Genomic DNA, 23,937 nt, shown 5'->3' with positions numbered 1-23,937 from the left:
TGCTCTACTTTTCTCATCTAAAAATGGATCTGGGGCAGCCCCGGTGGCTCAGCGGTTTGGTGCCGCCTTCAGCCCGGGGTGTGATCCTGGAGACCCGGGATTGAGTCCCACGTCGGGCTCCCTGCATGGAACCTGCTTCTCCCCCTGCCTGTGTCTCTGCTTCTCTGTGTGTGTGTGTCTCATGAATAAATAAATAAAATCTTAAAATAAATAAATAAATAAAAATAAAAAAAATAAAAATGGATCTGATAGGAGTGACTTGTTTTTAGGTCTAAATAGGATTAAGTTAGGGAACAAGAGTAACATAATAGTTCCAGGCACACAGTATAAAACGTAAGTTTTGTTGTTTTAATCAGAAGTAGTTCAAAGAAATTCCCTAAAACTGCCTTACCTAAGTTAGTAACAGCCGCCGGGGGGGAAAAATTGTGATTGGGTTATGAGTCAGTTGAGGAATTAGCAAATTTGAACATCAAGCCATCCAATCACCTTCATGGGTCTTTTTTTCTATCTGTGATTGAATGTTGGGCAATGGGCAGTTTTTGAGTGCCACCCTCCAAGCAGGTACTATTGTAAATGCAGAGATGTAACCAGGGCTACTCTTCAGGCAGGATGCCCAGATATAGACCTGCTGATTCTTGAAATGCTGAGGGGATTTTACCAGCTGATTCCTAAGAACTCCAGCTCCCCAGGTACCTCCTTTCCTTGGGCCCCCAAGAGTGGCTCATTACCCAGCAGAAAGGTTTGCCTGTAGGTAAAGGATAGTTGTTTAAAAAAAAACAAAAAAAAAAACAAAAAAAAAACAAGGGACAACCCTGACTCTCATACACCTGGAATACTAAACATCAAAGATTTAACTAATGCATGAGGGACCTGAAGAAGTGGTCACTAATACCTCAAAAGGAGAATAAAAAGACCAGTTGGGACAGAGATACAAAGCCCATCAGGAATGTTGAAACCTCTGCTTAAGGGATGCAAAACTGGATTCTTCCATGATGGAGAGGGAATCAATTGAAACTCCAAGGCACAAAACTACCTCCATGTTTATAGACAAGAATTATTTGCTCTAGAAAAAGTACAAGTTAGCTTCTGTGGATATAGTTATATTTAGTAATTTCTGTAGAGTTGTAAAATAACTCAAAGACAAAAGAACAAGCTCTGTTGAATCATATCATTGTGAACATTCTAAATAATGCATTGCTTTCCACTGAAGATACCTGGTCTTCTTCTGGCCCAATTAAGTCTTTTCAATTTTTTGGTATAGTCTTCCTCCTTTGATCAAGAATAATCCTGAAGAAAAATCATCCTTGTAAAGCTGCTCTCATTTGATTGATTTGGCCTCATTTGCATAGGTGCAGCACGAGGCTTTCTCAAGTTTGCTTTGGAAAGCTAGAGCTCTATAGTATTGAATGATAACAAAACAAGCTGGTAGAAAGTTTTGGGGTATTTTTAAGATTTCTTTATTTTAGAGAGAGAGCCTGAGCAAGCACAAGTGGGGATAGAGGCAGAGGGAGAGGAAGAATTTCAAGCAGACTCTGCTGAGCAGGAAGCCCGATGTGGGGCTCAATCCCACCACCCTGAGATCATGACCTGAACCAAAAATTAAGAGTCTTAGTTCAACCAACTAAGCCACCCAGCGGTGCCCCTGGTGGAGGTTTTCATAAGGAATTTCAGGTTGCACTTTAACATTTCTAGTATTTATTATGTCAAGGCTAGAATCCAAGTCAAAAAAACTCATCAAGTTTAACCTGCAGTACCTATAAGTGTTGGTGACTCCCTGTCTCAGAGCCCCTGGCTTTCTAGGAGGTGGCTGGTCTTCCTCACCCTCTATAAAGACTGGACCCACTCAAGCCAGCTTCCAGGCCAATCTTCCCTGAGCAGCTTTCATAGGCATCTCCTCATAAAAAAGCCTAAATAAAAAAAGTCCACTTTATATCCCTTAAAAGTGACCATCCTACCTGATGAAATTACAATTCTCAATTAAGACATTCCAGGTCAGACTTCTTTTGTACCCACTTTTCCAATCATCTCCCAGTACTAAGGAAATGTTCTTATTGGATATATGTAAGTTATACTGTTAAACAGTAAAGAAATTTAGTAAGAGTTTCGCATTTCCAGTGGAGGTGAGGAACACAGGCTTAGTGAGAATCAGACATCATTTGAAAGTGATATGTTAACAATGGAAGGGTCTGCTAACTTGTTATTGGTTCTAGATAGCTTAAGAATAAGAAGAACGTGCTTACATCTCTAACATTTTTTTTAAAAAGTCAATATTCTAAACAAATATCCATAATAAAAATGCCCTCATCAGTTCCTCAGTCCTATGTAATTAAGTCATGTTCTGCTAAATCTTGAGCTAGCAGACGCAGGAAGCCGTCTGCTTCTTGACTAAAGAAAGCTTGAAAATCCTGACTCAGCCCACTGGCAGGCAATGCCATCTGCACACAAGACCCTACTCTTAGAAGAGTCAATAGTTTGAAGTACTTGGAACATGAAGGCAGCTTTGTTAAAAAAGGAACTCTGCTCACTCAGGTGAGGATCCATAAACCAGAATCTGTAGATAAAAGATGTAACACAGGTGAGGTTATTACCTTAATTTCCAAGAAATCTGAGGAGAGCTCAGAATAAAGTGACCAGGAAACGTGATGATGTGCCAGACATGACACAAAGCCACCCCAATGTTTTTAGGCAAAATGTTTCCAAGGGTAATAAGCGAGTCTGTTTTCTGATGTTACACCTGATTTATAAATACATAAATTTTTATAGAGGAAATCTTGTGTTATTATGTACAATAATCCTGAGATATTATATAAAGAATGTCAAGTAAAGAAATTTTTATAGAACTATGGGTAAGTCTGGTGTACATGTCCAATTTAGAAGCCCTGGCCTTGAAGATGCTAGATTCAAACTAAAGCAGATTATCAAAAAGACGAGAGAACAAGCATTGTGGAAGTGGAGATAAGGGAACCTGTGGGCATGGTTGATGGGAATGTAGACTGGTGTGGCCACTATGGAAAACAATATGGAGGTTCCTCAAAAAATTAAAACTAGAATGACTATAATTCCACTTCTGGGTATGTATCCAAAGGAAATGAAATCATCATCTCAGATCTGCACTCCCGTGTTCATTATAGTATTATTCACAACAGCCAAGACATGGAAACAGATGTGTTCATCAATGGATGAATGAACAAATAATTGTTCAGCCATAAGAAAAAAGAAGAAAAAGAGAAAGAAAAAGAAAGAGAAAGAGAAAGAAGAAAGAAAGAAAGAAAGAAAGAAAGAAAGAAAGAAAGAAAGAAAGAAAGAAAGAAAGAAAAAGAAGAAATCCTTCAGTTTGCTACAACATGGAAGGACTTTGAGAGCATTATGCCAAGTGAGATAAGCTAGAGAAAGACAAATAATGTATGATCTCACTTATATGTGGTATCTTAAAAACACCTGAACATGGAATGGTGGTTGTCTAGAGGTTGAGGCGGTAGGGCAAATATGGAGACATTGATCAAAGGTATAAACTTCAAGTTACAGGTTCCAGAGATCTATTGTACAGCAGGAAGACTATAGTTAATACTACATTATATACTTCAAAGTTGCTAGGGTTATAAATCTTAAATGCTCTCACTATAAAACAGTGATGGGAGGGATGGATGTGTTCATTTCATTGTGGTAATCATTGTGTAATATATATGTACCAAATCATCACATTGTTTACCTAAATTCACAATGCATATCTCAATTATGTTTCTATAAGGCTTGGGAGAAGGGGAAAAGAAGCTTGTTCCAAGTAAACATTTAAATAACTGAAGCTGACTGGCCACACTGTTTTTGCCTAATATTAGCAGGCAAGCCACCACCAGAATTCTAATCAATAGGAACCTATTATGGATCATGAGGGCATTGAACAATCTCTAGGAATTTCCCATGAAAATATATAATTTCTGAAATATTTATATTAATACATGTTATGTATTCAAATGTAACCTAGGGAAATCTGGCATGTCTTCTGATTTGGTAACTCATTATACAAACCTAATTATTTCTAGCATTACTTTATAGAAATAAATCATTGTAATTTTCTAGAGCTCTTCTGGGAAATCTCAAATATAGCTTCAGGTATAAAAGATACCCGGAAAGGTCTTTTTTCTATATTAAGAATTTGACTTTTTGAAGGCAAAAATAAAGAGGAAATTTGGATGTCTGATTAATATAGGACCTTATACAGATACTTGAAGTACCTGTTAACCTATTTAATCAAAGTAACAATAAAGTATTTGAAAGTAAACATAAAAAAATAAAATAAATAAAAGTAAACATAAAGATGCCATGACTAGAAAGAACCTCAGTTCCTTTATGAGGGGGGAAGCTGTTTCATTAGGTGGTTTTTCTTAAATCATCCCAGGAGCTCTACAACTATTTAAGGATAATTTTTAAGAAAAAAAGTAAGGTGACTCCTCCCACATACATAAAACACACACCCTGCCAAAGATGGTATTTAATTAATGAATTGAGAGAATCAGAAAAGGTGTTATAACCAGTTCAAAGGAGAATTCAAAGATCAAATATATAAGCCCATGAGATATGTGAAAATGTATTCACTTAATAGGTACAACACTGGCTTCTACAGTGGGGGGAGAAAAGGCATCCAGACAGTATATTTTGCATATCTACAGATATTTGCATTACTATAAGTTTCCTGCAGTTTCTCTCTAGAGTTGCAGGATAGCTCAAAGAAGATGAAAGATCCAAACTCCATAGAATCAGCTAGCCTTGAAGAACAAGGTGCTCTATACGACACATGGTGATTCACTGAAGATGTTCAGTGGTCACTCAGAAGTCCCTCCTGGTTTCTCCTTCACTTTGACATATAGCAAGAGACCCCTAGGGCTGTATTTAATCAGCTGGCCAGGCTCATTAATATTTACTATCACTTGTTAAGTATTTGTGTACACAGACCATTTCTGTCTTTGATAAGCTTTTAGTGTACTGGTAAAGTCAAGCCAAGTAACAGAACAGAGATAAGCACAGGTACTTGTACGAAGCAGTGCCTAAACTGAACTCCAAGGAAAGAAAAAGCCCTCTGGGTTGATAAGGGTTAGCAGAGAGATGGGCAGGATGGACAAGAAAGAAACATGAAACAGAGGGCTCTAGACAAATGGTTTGAGCCATACCTGGATGCAAATTAGACAATGGTGAGTCCGTGGAACTGCATGTTCATTCAGGCTTTGGAGTGGAAAAAAAGAAATGTTTACTACCATCCTTGACTTGGCATAGGAATAAACCCCTGGGTAGCAGTGGTACCCTCTCTGCTTCAGAGGATTTTAAGGAAAACACATAGCAAACATACAACAGGCAAAGTGTGTGAGCAAGGTATTGTAAATAATTCTCTTCCAATTCTAAAAATGGCTTGCAGCCATTCTAAATATTGCCTAGGAATTATTTATAATGCCTGATATAACATTCTGGGATAACATAAGCACACAATTGAGGGTTTGTTAAAATTTAATCCCAATTTAAAAGCTAAGCAGAGAGGACTAAGACCAGAGTAGGCAAAGGATTTTCATCAGCAGCATATTATTCAAATTGAGCAAAACCTTCAAACTCCAAATTCAGATGACCAATTCCCAGAGAGGTAAATGCTTAAGTTGGCAGACGTAGCTCTTTGGATTGGTTTTGCCATATTCAACACAGGACCGGATTTTCAGTCTTAGTGAGAAGGGTTATTGATTTAACTGCCATTTGCTGGCACATGGGTCACCATCCTAACTCTAAAATTATACCTAGAAATGCAAGATTATAACCAGAGCTGCAAGGTGGCTTCTACAGTGAAAAATTCTTCATAAAAACGGCAGCTACCATTTACTACATACCAGGCACTTTAAGATTAAATGAGTACTGTTTTTAACACAACCCTAGGATATATAGGAAGTTATTGTGCCCATTTTACATGTGAATAAACTAAGAACCATGGAGATTAAGTAACTTGCATAAATTTCTCATGTTACAACATATTACAGCATAAGAGGAGCTCAGATCCTGAGCTACATGGTCAATCCTAAGCCCATGGTCTTTAAAACGTAGAACCTCTAGAGAAAAACTAAGTTCCCCCAAGGACTTTTAAATAATGACATGTATTAACAGTATCGGAGTTTATTAAAGGGGACTTTGTTATCTGCCAAGTAAGATTCTGGACCATACCCAGACCTACCCTTTCTCACTGGTAGGGCCTTGGATAAGAACAAAAAGTCCATATGCCTTCTGCCTAAATACTAAAAAGAATAAGTCAATCTAACAAGCTATTAGATATGCTCTATACTTCTACCTTGATAAATATACTTTAGAAGGCCTGGAAGGCCAAGTTCACATTTAGAAGACCTCAGCTCATAGCATGGCACTCTATCTCTCCCCACCTCCCCTCCACATATACTCTTTCAAGCCCTGGCTCTACCCCCACACTGCAAGGGGCCTGGCATGCACATTTGTGGTCACCCACCTGACATGTTCAAACACTATTCACAACAACCCCCCACTCCCACCCCCACCCCCATAGCTGTCCCTTGGCTATTGAGTGGTGAGGTCTGCTCTGGGGTCTAGAATTTAGTAAACAGTTCTACACAGATCCTGAAGCAAGCTCAGGTCCCTTCAGGTAGAGGATTCTGGGAACCCATGCATTGTCTGGAACATACTATTTAAAGGACAATCTTTGAAACCCTGTTGGTCCTTGAACTGTTACAGTGTGCACCAAGTCACTATAGAAAGCAAGCACTTGGGGCAGCCCCGGTGGTGCAGCAGTTTGGTGCCACCTGCAGCCTGGGGTGTGATCCTGGAGACCCGGGATCGAGTCTTACATCAGGCTCCCTGTGTGGAGTCTGCTTCTCCCTCTGCCTGTGTCTCTGCCTCTCTCTCTCTGTGTCTATGACTAAATAAATAAAAATCTTAAAAAAAAAAAAAAAAAGAAAAGAAAAGAAAGCAAGCATTTAGTGCCTTTCACAGAAATTGACATTGTTGTAATATCCAAGTACAGGATTTTGTATTTTACAGAAGTATTGGTCATTCATCAACAGGAAATTTCTTAAAAAGGCAGGGAAGGTAGTTCTTACCCACAAATGGATAGAAAAGCTTTGTCTTTCTGCCTAGGAGACAAGGGGCCCAGTGTAGACATCCCTCTGGCCTAGAGCCTCACCTTCTATAGGGAGGGCACAGCCTGGGGAAGCCTCCAGAAAAGGCCCTCTAAAAGCACTGGCTTCTACAGGATTTCTCTTACCCAAGTATAAGGCAGTTCTGACAACACCACCTCTTCTATTTTTTCTTAATCTTATTTTAACGATCTACATATCTTTGGGGCCTTGTGCTCTGAGGAAGCTGCTAGAATGGTGAAAGCAAGCTCTGCTGTGAAGTGTGTAGGTTTTGGGGATCCCAGATGACAATAAGCAGATGCATAGCTAATAAGTGGCTAAGGGAAACTGCTAAGCCTCCAGAACTCCTGCTACCAGCATTCTACTGATTAGCTCCAGCAGGAAAATCAGGTCAAAGCCAATAAAATTCAGCTCCTATTAATTCAGGACTACTTTGACAGTTCAATGGAAAGATTTTAGATCTCCTGTATTTTTTCTTACCCCAAACCTCAATTCCTGCTGAAGACACATTCCCTAGGCCTGTTTTTCTCTGCCTGTTGATAAAGGGATTTTAAAGTCAAAGGAAGAAATTTGAGGTCTGTTTCAAAGAAAATGAATTTTTCGGAGTAAAATAGATCTCAAAATACTATTTGCAATCATCTTGATATTATATTGCCTAAAGGTTCTGGCCAGGAAGAAATTGTTTTTAAAATGACTTGGGATAAGGAATAAGATTTGCTACTGTGGTTTTTTTTTTTTTTTCACTTCATAATTTTGTTTACTCTTTAATATGTATATCTTCCCCTCTTTGCCCACCCCTCCTTTTGCATTCCCCACACTATATAACACACCCACACTAGTAAACCAACAGCTGATGAGAAAGAACTGTAAGAGCTCCATTTTTAAGCATGATGAAGTATTAACTTAGCAAATGTTTATCTCTGATACAGACCACAGAATAAAAGATTATACTTTTAAAATAAATGCCTTGCTACAATTGTTTTTATGAAAATGTCCAACTTAACTCTCGTACCACTTCTGACCATTTTCTCTTCAAACAAAATTTGATTGGTTAAGTTTTATGTAGGCAAGGAGAAAAGAAGGTAAAATGATAGAAATCTAAATTTCTTAAAAGGGATTCCACTCAATCTCCCCCACAGCATGCACACCTCTTGTGACAAATCGACCCTCTTTCCTTTGAGTCTGGGATTTTGTTCCACAGCAAAGATCACTATCAACTTTACATGGAGGTTAAATTAAAGATTGTAAACCAACAAGGGCTTTCAATATCATACTTAAGATTACGTAAATAGTGTTCAGTAACACCAATACCCTACTGAGATACAAGGTCCCTTAAGTACATGCACGATTTTAACCCTGGAATAGTCTGTCAACAATAACCCTTTTTTGCTCAAACAGTGACTTGATCTCTGGAGGCATGAAATGATTTAGACCTATTTTCTTGAGCCTCTCTTGGTATTAACTTATTTTAAAGTGGGCATCTTTCCCCTCTCCTGGACAAGTGATTATAACCTTTAATGGGCATAAGAATCACTTAAGATAGTTTGTAGAATGCATATTCCCAGGCCTCACCCCCTAGAGATGGATTCAGTAGGCCTGAGATCTTCCCGGGAATCCTTTTTTTTTTTTTTTTTTTTTTTTAAACAAGTATCCCAGGTGATTCCAACACAGTTATTTCATGGAACAGCCTTTGAGAAACTAGGCTAGGCTAGAATCTAGGCTACTAGAATCTTGAATGTTCTAGGTACTGAATGGGTCAAACAGTGCTTCCTGGCAATCACTTTATTTGATGACCAAGGTATCACGGTGGGGGAGGAAAGTGAGCCTTCACAAATTCACAAACTGCTAAATATTGAATAATAACATAACCCAAGTGGCCAAAGTAAATTCAAACCCATAGTCAAAGAATTTTGTTAAAGTTGCCAAATTTTAGAAATAAAGATGGTCATTTCAACCCTATTGTTTAACAGGCTCACCTAAGGATTATTTAATTATATAAGGGAAAGCATCTGCTATTTGATGTTTAATTAGCACCTAGGCATTGTAAAGTTATACATAAACTTAAAAAGTCTCTATTCATAAGGAAAGAGAATCACAAAAGTTAGAGTGCTGTTGTCCTATAAGGTATTAACCAGGTTTGCATCTATGAGCCAATTTATGCCAATATTCTTTTATCTGACTGATTACATATAAATCTCCACTCTTCAAATTCTCTCTTGAGCCTATCTCACCATCTGACTAGTTCTTTCATGAAGCAATGGGCGGAATCAAAATATTGACATGTATTCATTTGTAGGGGAGTCAGGTTTTTATTTCGAGAATTGTGCTTCTGCAGCTTTAGAGGTTCTATGGAGATGCACAAATGCACTTGCCTGCCAAAGCCAATTAAACTCTGTTGGTCAAAGAATACAATTTGTGTTGCTTCAGCCCAGGCACATGTTTTCTTGGTGTCCAGAGTGAATTTCAAGCAGCAGGAGACGCTTGCCGACTCGGTTTCTCTTTTTTTAGTCTCCTGCCTGTATTTTTGTTCTGCTTCTGGTTTGGCTACATTTGGTTCTGACTAGTTTGTGCATAGCCAATAGATTATTTCCCACTGGTAACAGCAGTAGGGATCTGGTTTTATGGCTTGACAGTGTGGTTATCTCTATCAAGATGATAGACATCTGCTCGGTCAGGAGAGAAAGAACTTTTTGTCTATCCCTTGATGTTTTCATGGCAATTAAGAAAATATTTTGCACACATTCAATAGGAAAACTGCTCTTCGAGAAACTAGTGACTGTGTTTCTGTTTACTTAGATTTGTGGCTCAGATAGTATAAGTATGTATCTGTCTACTATTGAGAAAAAGCTTTAACTTCTCACTGTATAAATTTGAAGTATTGCCCTGCCTCTGAGGGGTATTAATGAATTAGAGGACAAATACTTCAAGCCAGTTTTATATTAATTTATGGAGATTAATAACTGTTATGTAAGTGGAACATTCCTAAGATTTCTCTGGAAAATAAACTGAATTTTAAATGTGATAGCCTTTTAAGACAAAACAAGTAAACTGCTTGCCCAGAAGAATGGTTACATAAGATTTCAAGTTCACATAATCAAGATGAACCATTGGATAAATAAGACTGGTTTGATAGTCTTTGATAGTCTGGGTTAAGAAAACAGGAATATATTTTTTCTGTGATTAGATTATAGTTCAGTATTATAAAAGAATACACTTTTAAGGATTTGATTTTGTTTTTATGAATTTCCAAAAACTTCTTACACTGGCTTATTGATCAAATAAGCTAATACTACTCCTATGTTATTAAGATTATGAAAAACATAAGGGACCAGTTTGGGGCTGCCTTAACAGCAAAGAAACCAAACCCTACCCACAACAGGCAAAGAAAGCAATTGTAGACAACTGGACTAAAGGCAAATGTGGTTCAGCAATACAGGTATTCAGCAATACCTGAAGCACTAGAGTCTGGGGGAACAGAAAACACTGCACTGCAAGGCACTACAGGACCTCTTCTTCATAAGGCCACTACTTTCCAGATCAGGAGATTTCACCAACCCTCCAAAATGAGAAAGCAGGGCTATGTCCCAAATGAAAGAACAGGACAAAATCAAAACCAAAGAGCTAAATGAAAGAGATAAGCAATTTGCCGGGCACAGAATTCCAAGTAATAGTCATAAAAATACTCACTGGGATGGAGAAAAGAGTGGAGGATCTTGTGAGATCTTCCGCAAAGATATAAACTATAAAAAAGAACCAATCAGACATGAAAAAAAAAAAAAACGCAAAACTGAAATTTAAGATACACTAGAGGGCATCAAGAGCAAAAGCAGAGAAGAGTTAGAGGATCAACAACCTGGAAGACAGCAACAGAAAGCAACCAAGCTGAAGAAAAGAAAGAAATGAGAATAGATTAAGGAACTGAGTGACACCATTGACCATAGTAACATTCGCATTATAGGTTTCTCAGAAGGACAAGAAAGAAAATTTGAAAGAACTAACTGAATACTTCCCTAATCTGGGGAAAGAAACAGACTTCTAAATCCGAAGGCACAGAAAGCCCCCAACAAAACCAACCTAAGGGAGTCTATACCAAGGGGCATAGTAATTAAAATGGCAAAAAGTAGTGATACAGAGAATTTTGGAAGCTGCAACAGTACCTGCAAGTGAAACCTCGTAAGGCTATGCTGATTTTTCAGCCAAAGCTTTGAATAGATGCCACTCTTTACTCAGTGTGAAGTGCTGAAAGGGAAAAATCTGCAGTCAAGACTGCTCTATCCAGAAAGGCTATCATTCAGAATAGGAGAGAGTTTTCTAGACAATTTATTTTTTTAAAGATTTATTTATTTATTCATTCCTGAGAGGCACAGTGAGAGAGAAAGAGAGAGAGAGAGAGAGGCAGAGACATAGGCAGAGGGAGAAGTAGGATCCTTGCAGGAAGCACATGAGAAAATGCTCCACATCACTGGCCATCAGGGAAATACAAATCAAAACCACAATGAGATACCACCTCACACCAGTGACAATGGGGAAAATTAACAAGGCAGGAAACCACAAATGTTGGAGAGGATGCGGAGAAAGGGGAACCCTCTTGCACTGTTGGTGGGAATGTGAACTGGTGCAGCCACTCTGGAAAACTCTGTGGAGGTTCCTCAAAGAGTTAAAAATAGACCTGCCCTACGACCCAGCAATTGCACTGCTGGGGATCTACCCCAAAGATACAGATGCAGTGAAACCCTGGGACACCTGCACCCTGATGCAGCAATGTCCACAATAGCCAAACTGTGGAAGGAGCCTCGGTGTCCATCGAAAGATGAATGGATAAAGAAGGTGTGGTCTATGTATGCAATGGAATATTCCTCAGCCATTAGAAACGACAAATACCCACCATTTGCTTTGACGTGGATGGAACTGGAGGGTATTATGCTGAGTGAAATAAGACAATTGGAGAAGGACAAACATTATATGGTCTCATTCATTTGGGGAATATAAAAAATAGTGAAAGGGAATAAAGGGGAAAGGAGAAAAAATGAGTGGGAAATATCAGAAAGGGAGACAGAACATGAGAAACTCCTAACTCTGGGAAATGAACAAGGGGTGGTGGAAAGGGAGGCGGGTGGGGGGTGGAGGTGACTGGGTGACAGGCACCGAGGGGGGCACTTGCTGGGATGAGCACTGGGTGTTATGCTATACGTTGGCAAATTGAAATCCAATTAAAAAAAAAAAAAAAAAAAAAAAGGAAGCCCAATGTGGAACTCGATCCGGGGACTCTGGGATCATGCTCTGAGCCAAAGGCAGATGCTCAACCGCTGAGTCACCCAGGAGTCCTGACAAACAGAATTTAAAGGAATTCACCACTAAGTCAGCCTTACAAGGAAGGTTAAAGGAAATTCTTTGAGTAGAAAGGAAAGGTCACAATCAGGAATAAGAAAATTAGAAAAGGGGGAAAATTTCATAGGTACATACAAACATAATAGAAGCAGACCAATCACTTATAAAAACCAACACAGATGTTAAAGCACAGAAGCAGGAAAATGAATTATGTCTATAAAAATCAGTCAAGGGAACAAAATAAAAGGATGTAAAATAGGATATATACATAAAACATGGGAAGGGAGAGCAAAAAGTTTTTTAAAAGCTTATGTTCTGTAGAGAATCAGCTTAAACAATTTTCTAGATCCCTCAATTAACTAAATCTTAGATTTAGATTAAGATTTTAGATAGCTTATTCGATAATCTTCAGATACCAGGGTAATTTCTAGGTAAAATGAACACTGAAATCCAAGCACAAACTTAATAAACCTAACATTTGCTTCTTTAAGATGTTCCAGAGTGATTATAATTTTGAATGTTAATAAACATGCTTATTCTTGCCACTGTAAAAATGTATAAAATTGGATATCTGTGGCTATTGGGACTGAGCTTTGCTAGTTTGCTAAATCGTGATAAGCTATTATCAATTACCTACCTCTCCGCAAAATGGAATTTTGTAAGAGTTCTATGGGAAATTGAAATTATACCAGCAGCACAAACGTCAGAGAATTATAACTGTGTGTGCAAGGTAATGGGATGGGGTTGTTTTTCCAGGAAAATAAGTATGGTTCTCCAGAATATGAAACATAGTGGAGAACAAAATTTGAGTCTGTATACCAAATCGAGTTTGTATACAAAATTTGAGTTTGTAGTTGTTTTTAGGGAACTGAATTTTACCTTGATTTATAACATTGGAGTCTTAAGAGGAATGAAATGTTAATTTATGATTTTGAGAGAGAGCATGCATGTAAGCACACAGCAGGGGGAGGGGCAGAGGAAGAGGGAGGAGCAGACTCCCAGCCAAGCAGGGATCCCAAACTGGGGCTTGATCCCGGGATACCTGGGTCATGACCTGAGACAAAGGCAAACACCTGGCTGAGCCACCCAGGCACCCCTGAAAAGTTAATTTCAACAAAGTTTGCTTAGTTTTGATGGGGTTATTCATGTTATCTTGTAAAAGAGGTTGAGAACCCTTTATTGCCAAATACTGTATTAATGCAAACTAGAACTTGGCCTTTCTTGCTATTAAAATGGCAAATAATCTTGACATATTTAATCTTCATAGGTAGTAAAATGGTTCCTCTTTACCTCTGTATAATATGTCCAAATACAAGTCTACTCACTAGGATAATTTTCTGTGCTTTTTACTACTTTACTACTTTATCAAGTCTTTTTTTTTTTTTTTTTTTTTTAAGACTACATCTGTTCACTTGTGAAAGTGCTAAGGTCAGAGATGGGGTTGCACATGAACAGACAGACGTTGAGACTGTTGGCATGCAGGGATCAATACCTGTGAAGAGAGTATGTTAGAAGCAGAGGCAGGCACAAGGTGAAATCCCACAGACACAAGCAGGAATTGCCGACGCTAGACCCCCAGCACTTCAACCAACCCCATAGGGAGTTCTGGAACGTGGCTCATCACGATATCCAACGTTAGGCCAAATTGGCCAGGCTTTCTACCTGGGATCACTGGATATGGGCCATCCTTGAAAAGAATGTGCTTGGACTAGGCAACAGAATGCTTGAGGCTGCATGCTGACACATGGACAACAATGCTCTCCCTGAACAGCAACCTGAACAGCTCATCCTCATGTCCACCACAATTCTCTGCAGTCACATACCCTCTCCTATGCTCATTTTCAAATACCGTTATTGTATTCAATAGGTGGCCAAGCACTTTATCTCAGGAAACCAAGGATCCTCTCTTACGAAGGTAAGAAAGCTCTTGAAAGGGCACCTCGGTAGCTTAGTGGTTGAGCAAATCTGTCTTTGGCTCAGTTTGTGATCCCGGGAACCTGAGATCAAGTCCTGCATCAGGCTCCGTACAGGAATCCTGCTTCTCCCTCTACTTATGTCTCTACCTCTCTCTGTGTCTCTCATTAATAAATAAAATCTTAAAAAAAAAAAAAAAAAAAAAAGCAAGCTCTTGGCACAACTCCTGATTTTGCCTTCGAGGGCAGAATCTGTTTAGAAGGACAAATTTCAATGTATTTGTTATGTAAAGCTAACTGAGATTTCCCATTTAGCCTCTGGATAAATCAAATATATATATATTTTTGCTTTATTCAAAGGGGAATGACTATAAAAGATAGGGCATATTTGGTATGTTCTTTCTCAGCTCAACACAATTGTAAGAACAGTATTTTAAGTTAGGTGACAGGATAAGTGTATTGATTAAATATTCATAAAAGTGTTTAAGATTATACCCTCTTACTGTGTTTCTTAAAGCTGGTCCCCAGATCAGCAGCATCAGCATTACCTGGGACCTTGTTAGAAATGCAGATTCTAGAGCCCCACTCAGAGCTATCAAATGAGAAATTCTTAGGGTGGAACCCAGCAATCTGATAAGGTTTGAAAACTATTGTTTTACAGAGCTCTTTGAGAGGCCCTAGACTATTTGTTATAACACCCATTATAAATTCCTACCCTCAGGAGAAACCGGAAAGATTTACAGATTTCATTGCAATAAAGAATTTTATACTCCTTGGTTTTTAGGTTATCGGTTACTTAAGTTAATCACAGCAGTTAGCCCCATTATCAAACAGAGTTCAGTCTAACCCTGATTCTTGCCTGAAAACGAAGCTACAGGCATGATTTTGTATTTTCAACACAGAAAGATGGTCTCAGCAACTCATGGAAGGTCCATTTCAGAATTTAAGGCAAAAACTCACAGATCAGGCCTTGGAGCTTTTGGGTGGGTGACATCACTTAGACAATTCATTATTCCTGAAAACCATCAGGATTTGCAAAACTATTCTAAAAGCAGACAAGCTCATGAAAAAGTTTATATCAGACTAAATGAACCAGTGAGAAATTTCGCTGTAGCCATTCTAATGTATTTAGTATTTTTAGTGTCTTATTTTTTAATCAGTATAGGAGAAAATTCTTTTAAAAAAAAAAATCTCTCAAATTAGTAGAGCATGCTTCTGTAGATTAAAATTAACCTTTTGGTAAACTTCTTGTTGACCTCAGAATTCAGATGCTGTTACAGAATCTCCTTACTTTAAATGAAAATATGGCTATTTGCCTCTCATTTTAAGGAAGACATGGTAATATACATTTATTCAAGGAGTCTGTCCTTACTAGGATACAACTAACAAATGGTGTCACTAAGATCATATATCTAGCCTATCCTATCTGTAAAGGATTCCTATTTGATATTGTATAACAAGCTTACCAATAAAAATCATACTTGATGTATGGAGCCAATGGCTATCAAATCCTACTAGGAAAACTGCTATGGAACTTGTTCTATTATTTAGGTTACAGTGATAAGCAAGGCCACTTTCCAGGAGTCAGTAGCTTTTTAAATTTTGGGACTATCTAGGAGATAACATTTCACCCCAACCTATAAGCACTGTAGGTACTGCTAGTAAAATCTCATAAAGGGAGATTCTTGACCTTGCTTTCCAAGACTCAAAACAGAGGCTTTTAAAAGTCCAGGCCAAGGTCAGCCCAGGTGGCTCAGCGGTTTAGCACCGCCTTCAACCCAGGGCGTGATCCTGGAGACCCGGGATGGAGTCCCGTGTTGGGCTCCCTGCATGGAGCCTGCTTCTCCCTCTGCCTGTGTCTCTGCCTCTCTCTCTCTCTGTCCCTCGTGAATGAATAAATAAAACCTTTAAAAAAAAAAAGTCCAAGCCAAGGTTCTTTTAAAAAACTAAAATAGTTATTTTTTTTCATTACTTTACAACAGACTGCACGCTGCAAGAGTTGTAAACACATATAAGAGCAAGACCTTATTACTAATAAACTTTAGAGATTATGTAGGGATGAGAAAGCAGTGGAAAAAAATTCAAAATCTGGAAATAAAATCTTGATAGCAGATATCTTTTCAGTGTCATTGTTTAAGGATTCTATAAATATCTGGGAGAACGCATCTATATAGGACTTTATTATTTAATATTTAATCAGAATACTGATACGTTGAAATTGCATGATGTGTAAATTTGTTGAGTAAGAGTGCTCACCTTTGTAAGCCATTAGCTACTTTTTAAATCTATTCATACAAATTTCAGCAATGCTGGACCGCCTTGACTAGAGAAGTCTATTTTTCAAATTCTCTTTGAATCAGCTTTAGTAGGTAGGTTATTGGTTTTCTCATTAATGAGTTGAATAGAATCTTTGACATGAGCTCATTTTACATTTGCCAAAAAAAAAAAAAAAAAGGTTTTTTACTTTTGAAAATCTTGCGTGATACTTGGGATCAGGTAGGTTTTGGAATTTAGAAGTCAGATTTTAGAAGGTGCAGAAATGTATTTTTTATATGTATTTTTATATTCTAGATATAGATAACTCCCCAGCAGTATGTGGGACAGCACCCCATATGCAAACATCTTAGTATGTCTTCAGTGAAACATATTTGTGCTTCATAGGGTGAAAGATTATAAAGGTTACATAAAAATTACATGAAGATTATAAAAAGATTATTTCAGGTTTGATTCAACCAATGAAAAATCTCAGGACAGGTCAGAATGCTACCAAATGAATTATGAGAGATTTGTCAGTTTTCAGCACTTGTTGGATTTTGGTAGGCAATTAAGGGATTGCCTGCAATTTCTATTACCATCTCAAACTACATTTATCCAGTTTCAGGGGATTCATGTCAAAGATAATAAGAAAAAGAGGAAGTGTGAAGCCTTAGAAACCATTTATAATTTAATATCCTAGAATGCAATCCAATATGAGTCATTTCTTTGAGTAATAGTCAGAAAATGTAACATTCTCAAAATAATGGCTAGTGCTTCATGATCCATGTTGAAAAAGACTTCATAATCAAGAACCCCAGTAATCAAATAGCAAACAAGACTGAAAACATGAAAGGTATAAATCAAATTTTCTGAAGTTTAAAATAGGTAACTTTTCCTATAGCAATATTTCACTGCAAATATAAACCTTACATAAAACGAGTATTTTTCAGTTTTTAAGTGAAATGCTTCAAAGCAACACATTCAGAAAAACTAAATGCCAATTTATTAATAGCAAGATGAAAAGGGCTTTGTCAAGATGTGAGAAATATACTCTTCAATGAAGAAGTATGATCTCTACACTGGGGATTAAAAATTAGAGACCAAGTTAAAATATGGATAAGTCTACAAAAACAGGAGTAGAACATAAGAGGAAGTTTTACTACAAAGAACTCTATTGTACCTTATATCTCAACTTTTTCATAATTTATGTAATAGTTTGAATATTGAAGACTTTGATTTAAATTTCAAAATACTAATTAAAAGTTCCTTAACTTTCTTCCCAGCAGGGGTGTGTGTGTGTGTGTGTGTGTGTGTGTGTGTGTTTTAAGGAAAGGATCAAGAGGAAGACAGAGACTTTTGGCTTTTTAAAATGATATTTAGGATTATTCCCTTATTTCTTCCCTTCTTGTTCCACAAATTTACCAGAAGGACAAAATGATCTAGAAAGAAAAGATGAGAGGGGAGCTCCAGACAAACTAGAGAGCTGGGGTCAAACACCCCACAGTGTAAGTTGTTCTCCTTTGGTTGCCAGATTGATCCACACATCTGAATGTCCTGGTACCATCTGAAGGAAAACTGGAAGACTGGCATTTTGGTCCCAGTTACCGAGCCCCCTGCCAGGATGGAGCCACCTCACTCATCTCTGCTAGACTGAGCAAACTGATCTTGGCACATGGGCCTTACTCGGTAACACAGGCCATTCTCCATACTCTCTCAGCCCCCAAGGGAAGTTTAACATCCTTAACGGACTCTGTTCTGCCACTGTCTTAAGTATTTGTAAAAATGAGCTGTGTATCTTGTATTATCCACCACCTAAACATACTCTAACAAATATGCTCCCACCGTATAATTTTCACACCTAACAATCCACACTCCAACAGTATTACTAGAACTCCTGAAACAGGATTTGGTTTGGAAATGCAAAGGGAGGGAAAAAAGCCTTTGCTGATTCAAAGTTCTCCCTACATGCCATCACTCTCAAAACATATCCTATTAAAAAATAGGACAGCCCGAATCATTTTTTTTTTCAGCCCGAATCATTTTTAACACTGAGGAATATTTATCAAATGCTTAATGAAGGATTTATTTGAAAAGCTATACACCGAAACTTTCAATATGGTGAGAAAATTTTATAAACCATTAATAATCCTTCATATCTTATAATTTAGGAGCTAGCTGTTCTTTATGTGTTACAATTCACCTTTCCTCTAGAAACAGATCTGTGGCTTAATTTACATTTTGTATTTAATACGTGTACACTCTTAATATATTTAAAATACATTATTCTCAGTTTTAAATCGAGGATTTGTCCAGGATACTTTCTCTGCTGTCATCCGTCTGTTCAAATTTTCCATACACTGTTCATGTATTAGCTTTCTATAAGGACAACCCCTTGTGATATTCTCTCTACAGGTTTTCCTTCAACACAAGGCTTAGCATGTAATTATTTTGTTCATGTATGTTCATTACTCCAGCTAGATTATAAGCGTAACCCCCAACTGGCCTCTAGATCAGTAGGCTACTTACTAGGGAAGAAGGGAAAAGGGAAATAAGGCTTGATAAAATACTAAGGAGTCAATGATTTTGCACAGTGAAGGAGGTGGTCAAGGTTTATCAATTGGGAGCTTCTCTTCGGATGCCTAAGAATAAGATGAACTCCACAGAACTCTCCAAAACTGTAGCACTTACAAGACGGACAAGAGGGAGACCAGAGCATGACAGCATCATTCCCCTGAGGGAGTACACATCATAAAAGAATCCAACACCTTCAGCCCAAGTCCACACACACACACATACACACACACGTCTATGTATCATCAGAAAAGAGAGATCACTAAAACTAAAATATCAACTTTGTACTTGAAGTATGAACCTTCAGACTAAGATGTTTGCAAAAACATCAAGAAGTTAGCCCATTGCACAGAAACGTGACAGATATTCTATAGTGACCCACATTTCACAAGCTACTTTATAATTTGGATACATCTTTGGTTTCCCTTATGCATCTAATAGCACCTGTTAATGTACTGAACAGTGTTCTCCCAAATTTCATATGTTGAAGTCCTAAGCCCAAGTACCACAGAATGGGATATTTGGAGATAGGGCCTTTAAAGAGTTAAGGAAAGAGGAGGCCTTTAGGGTAAGCCTTGATCCAATCTGTTTTTGTAAGAGGAAATCAGCACAAAGGAGAAACATCAGGAATTCTGTACAAATGAAAAGTCACTTAAGGACACAGGGAGAAAGTGGCCATCTGCAAGCCAAAGGGAAAAGCCTCGGAAGAAACCAATCCCGCCAATGCCTTGATCTTGACTTCCAGCGTCTAAAGCTATGAGAAAATAATTTCATTCACCCCGTCCATAGTATTTGGTCATGGCAGCCCTGGCAAGCTATTCCACTACCCACCTATACTAAGTTACTAATCAGTATTCATTACTGAATAACTGATTTGACTAACTGATGCCCTGTCCATATGCTCTTATCTACTACTAGGGGGTCATCTATGAGATGTTCCCATATATTCTAGTAACTTCCCTCATTCCTGGAAGCCAAGGGAGTATGGAGGGCAGGCCATAGTTCACACTCCTGGAGCCACAGTCCATCAACAAGGGCCCAGTGGTGGTCCAGCTTCCTCCCCACTAATGGGACAATTCCAACATGTGCCTCTCAGCTTCCCAGCAGAGCTGAGCACCTTTTGCCCACTACAGTCCCACTGTTGGATCTTAAAGCTGGGGATCCCTGGGTGGCGCAGCGGTTTGGCGCCTGCCTTTGGCCCAGGGCGCGATCCTGGAGACCCGGGATCGAATCCCACGTCAGGCTCCCGGTGCATGGAGCCTGCTTCTCCCTCTGCCTGTGTCTCTGCCTCTCTCTCTCTCTGTGACTATCATAAATAAATAAATTAAAAAAAAAAAAAGGGATCTTAAAGCTGAAGGATTACATGGGGAGAAATCCAAAGGAAAAAACGCAACACCAATTATTTCAAAATACATTATCCTTTATTTCTACTACGTTAATAAAAATTTGATTTGCTGCTGCTCCTGCCTTTTCTTACAGGTGTCATCTGTAAAGGGCTACTCTCAAATCAGACTCAAGTCACATAGAAGGCTTGCATAAGGGATTGAAAAGGAGAATTAGAAATATATTCATTTTATTATACCGTAAAATATTAAAGTTTCTACTATCTTATGTTATTAGATTTAGAAATTTGAATTTTATCAGTATAAGACATTTTGTTATACCAGTGACTCATGTCTGTTGAGGTGGCTGTGGAATGCCATTCCTCTAATATTTGGAACATGAAGTCTCAGAGTGGTATTTCATGGTGTTTTCCCCTCTACAATCAGCAAGGACTTTCGTAAAACTACAGATTACAGAGAGGGCACTACTATCAGGAAAGTTTGACAACAAGAAGACCTAATGTTCAAAGAAAATAAACAGTATCATGATGCTGATTTTAATTCCACTTAGGCTGAATCTATAATCTCCTTCAATCTAGAATATCTCTCCCCTGGTAATTCACTCTTTTCATACCTAGTATCTTAGCTTCCATTGCCTCCAAAGCAGATTGGATTCAAGTAGTTATTTGGGAAGCTAGAAGTAGCCCAGTAGAAGGAGAAAATGGATAAACCAAAGCTTCCAAAGATGAGATTTTCCAAAAGAGACCAAATTTAATTTAAAGAGTTTAAACGAGAAGAGACCAAGATGTCTAACAGGTTAAGATTACACCACACATGTGTATCCACTAATAGAAAAAAATAACCAAGAACAAGGTTTTTCACACCACTAATTGTCGTCTGAGAACAGCAGAAGTCTAAAATGGTGAAGGCAGGAAGAGAATTTGAGTGGTCCAAGGGCAGGCTTGGTGCCTTGTGTTCAATACTATACATCCCATGCCTGTAACAGTGCCTGGATATAGGAGTCAACAGGGAAGATCTACAGGAGGAAGGATTCAATAAAACAAGGAGAGCCTCAGGGTTCCCAAAAGCCTCATTTCATTAGGAAGTTAAAAAATTTAAACAAGAGCTTTCTGAAACTCTGACAAACATGGCAAGAACAAATTGGCAATATATCCAGTGGAAGCAGTTCTCCTAAAAAGGCCATGGGTTTGTAAATGCATATAAGAATATTTCTGGGGCAGCCCCGGTGGCTCAGTGGTTTAGCGCCGCCTGCAGCCCGGGGTGTGATCCTGGAGACCCGGGATCGAGTTCCATGTGGGGCTCCCTGCATGGAGCCTGCTTTTCCCTCTGCCTATGTCTCTGTGCCTCTTTCTCTCTGAATAAATAAATAAATAAATATTTAAAAAAATAATAAAGAATATTTCTGAATAGAGAAGAAGGGCAAGGGGATCCCCCACTCTGAAATGTGAAAAATAATGTGAAAATATCAAGTATTACCAAAGAAAAACTTATTTTTATTAATATTTGGAAGCTAAGTCTTTTAGTCTACTATGGCCCCACTTGCTAAAATTATAACATTAACAGGTTATTATTATGTGCAATTAGTAGCATGAGTAGGCATGTATACAAAGGAGATAGAAGTCCTATATTTGGATAACATATATTATACAAAAATCTGAACATTCAAAATGATTGGAATCTTAGAACCTTAAGGACCCACTCCCAGAGTCTGAATGCCCAGGTTTGGAACCCAGCTCCACAAGGCATTAGTTAAATAACCTAGAGCAATGCTCCATTTTCTCATCTGTAGAATGGGAATAATACCCCCTAACTACCAGGTTATCATTAGGGTAAGAGGAGATTCCTGGAAAGCATAATAAATGTCTGACACATGGAATTACGGGGCAGGTGTCTCCCCTTCAGCACAGGGACTTTCCTTAGTTAAGATCCAATTCAGTCGCAGCTGATAATTTAGCCTTTACTTTGGGGCTGGTCACTGTGCAAAGTGCTTTGCATGTATTCACCAATTCTAATATGTATTACCCATCAAAACACCTAATGTGCCATTATCTTCTTTGGCAGCCCACATTGAACAAAGAACTCAAGCACTATCATTAGTTTTTAGGGTTTTTTGTTTTTTTTTTTAACAGGAGTTGCCATTTTCAGGTTTCTCAACTATAGTTTTGAAAAGGTTACTTTTCTTTAACTGATGTGCAGCCAAATAGATTGAGTCGTGATTGATCTCACGTTCTTGGTCTTGAACCATCATCGCAGCTAACCTGGGTCTGTTTTCCATCGGAAGTCTGTCTTCCAAAATATTAAATACCATTTGCAACTTCGGGTTGAATAATCCTAACAGCAAAATTGAAACGCAGGGTTTGCTATCCATAACCTCCTTCCAGTTAACCTATGAGCCAATTATTTAAATATGGTCCTAGACTTTATTTATTTATTTATTTTTTTTTTTGGTCCTAGACTTTAAACTTACCTGGCCGATAGTCATCTCATGTAATTTTTACGCTCAAAGATTTTAGCTACAAAATGGATAAAGTCTGGGCAGCCCAGGTGGCTCATTGGTTTAGTGCTGCCTTTGGCCTGGGGCGTGATCCTAGAGACCCGGGATCGAGTCCCACGTCGGGCTCCCTGCATGGAGCCTGCTTCTCCCTCTGCCTCACTCTCTCCCTCTTTCTCTGTCTCTCATGAGTAAATAATTCTTTTTTTAAAAAGTGGGTAAAGCCTTACAGTATCGTAAGGATTAAATGCAAACTCACTGAAAATACTGAGTGTCTTACACTCTGGGAGTAGTAGGCACTGGGATAGTTTTCCTTTCCCTCATTCAATTAATAGTGGTGCTTGCTTGGCCTGCTGCCCCCCCCCCCCCCCCCCAATGTCCTCCTGATACTGAGGTCGCAGTGCCACTGCAGAAACAGAAAGGCGTCATTGGCTTTAGCTCCGCTTTTCAAAAGGATCAGCGTGTTACTCCTGCTTAAGCAACAATTCCCAGCGTCCAGGCAACGGAGAGCGACCCCCCCGCCCCAGGACGCGGCGCGCTCCTGCACCTGCCGCGGGCCAGGCCCACGCGAGCCCCGCCGCTCGGCTGACCCGGTGGCGCCCGCAGGCTGCCCTGCGCCCCTCTCGGCTCCGGGCCGCCGCGGGAGCTCAGCGCTCACCTTCCCCGCAGGGGTGAAAAGGGCCCTTCTTGGCGCCCGGATCCAGCTCAGGAGCCCGGGCCTCCCTTACCCGCGCGGGGCGCTTGCAGAATGGGAAGGGCCGCAGCTCGCTCCCGCTTTACCCTCCCGCGGTTCTGACTCAGAAGGCGCCCCCCGGGGCGGGGAGGGGGGTGGTGAGCAATCAGCAAGGCCTGGGGCCCAGCACCGAGCCCCGCGCCCTGGTGGTCACTCGGTGTCAGGGGTGCCC

General features: G+C 39.1%; 1 long non-coding RNA gene across 1 annotated transcript in view; it reads right to left on the bottom strand.

The window, feature by feature from the left end:
- The window catches only part of LOC118355358 (uncharacterized), a 169,724-nt gene extending 146,334 nt beyond the window's left edge, over window positions 1-23,390 (bottom strand). Inside the window, exon 1 of the long non-coding RNA XR_004817693.2 lies at window positions 23,009-23,390. This is a non-coding gene — a long non-coding RNA (uncharacterized LOC118355358). The remainder of the gene's footprint in view (window positions 1-23,008) is intronic.
- Window positions 23,391-23,937: the final 547 nt, after the last annotated feature.

Source organism: Canis lupus, chromosome 7 (genome assembly GCF_003254725.2).
Source record: "Canis lupus dingo isolate Sandy chromosome 7, ASM325472v2, whole genome shotgun sequence".
NCBI lineage: Eukaryota > Metazoa > Chordata > Mammalia > Carnivora > Canidae > Canis > Canis lupus.
Note: the sequence above shows the minus strand (reverse complement) of the source record. Positions and strands in the feature narration are given on the sequence as shown.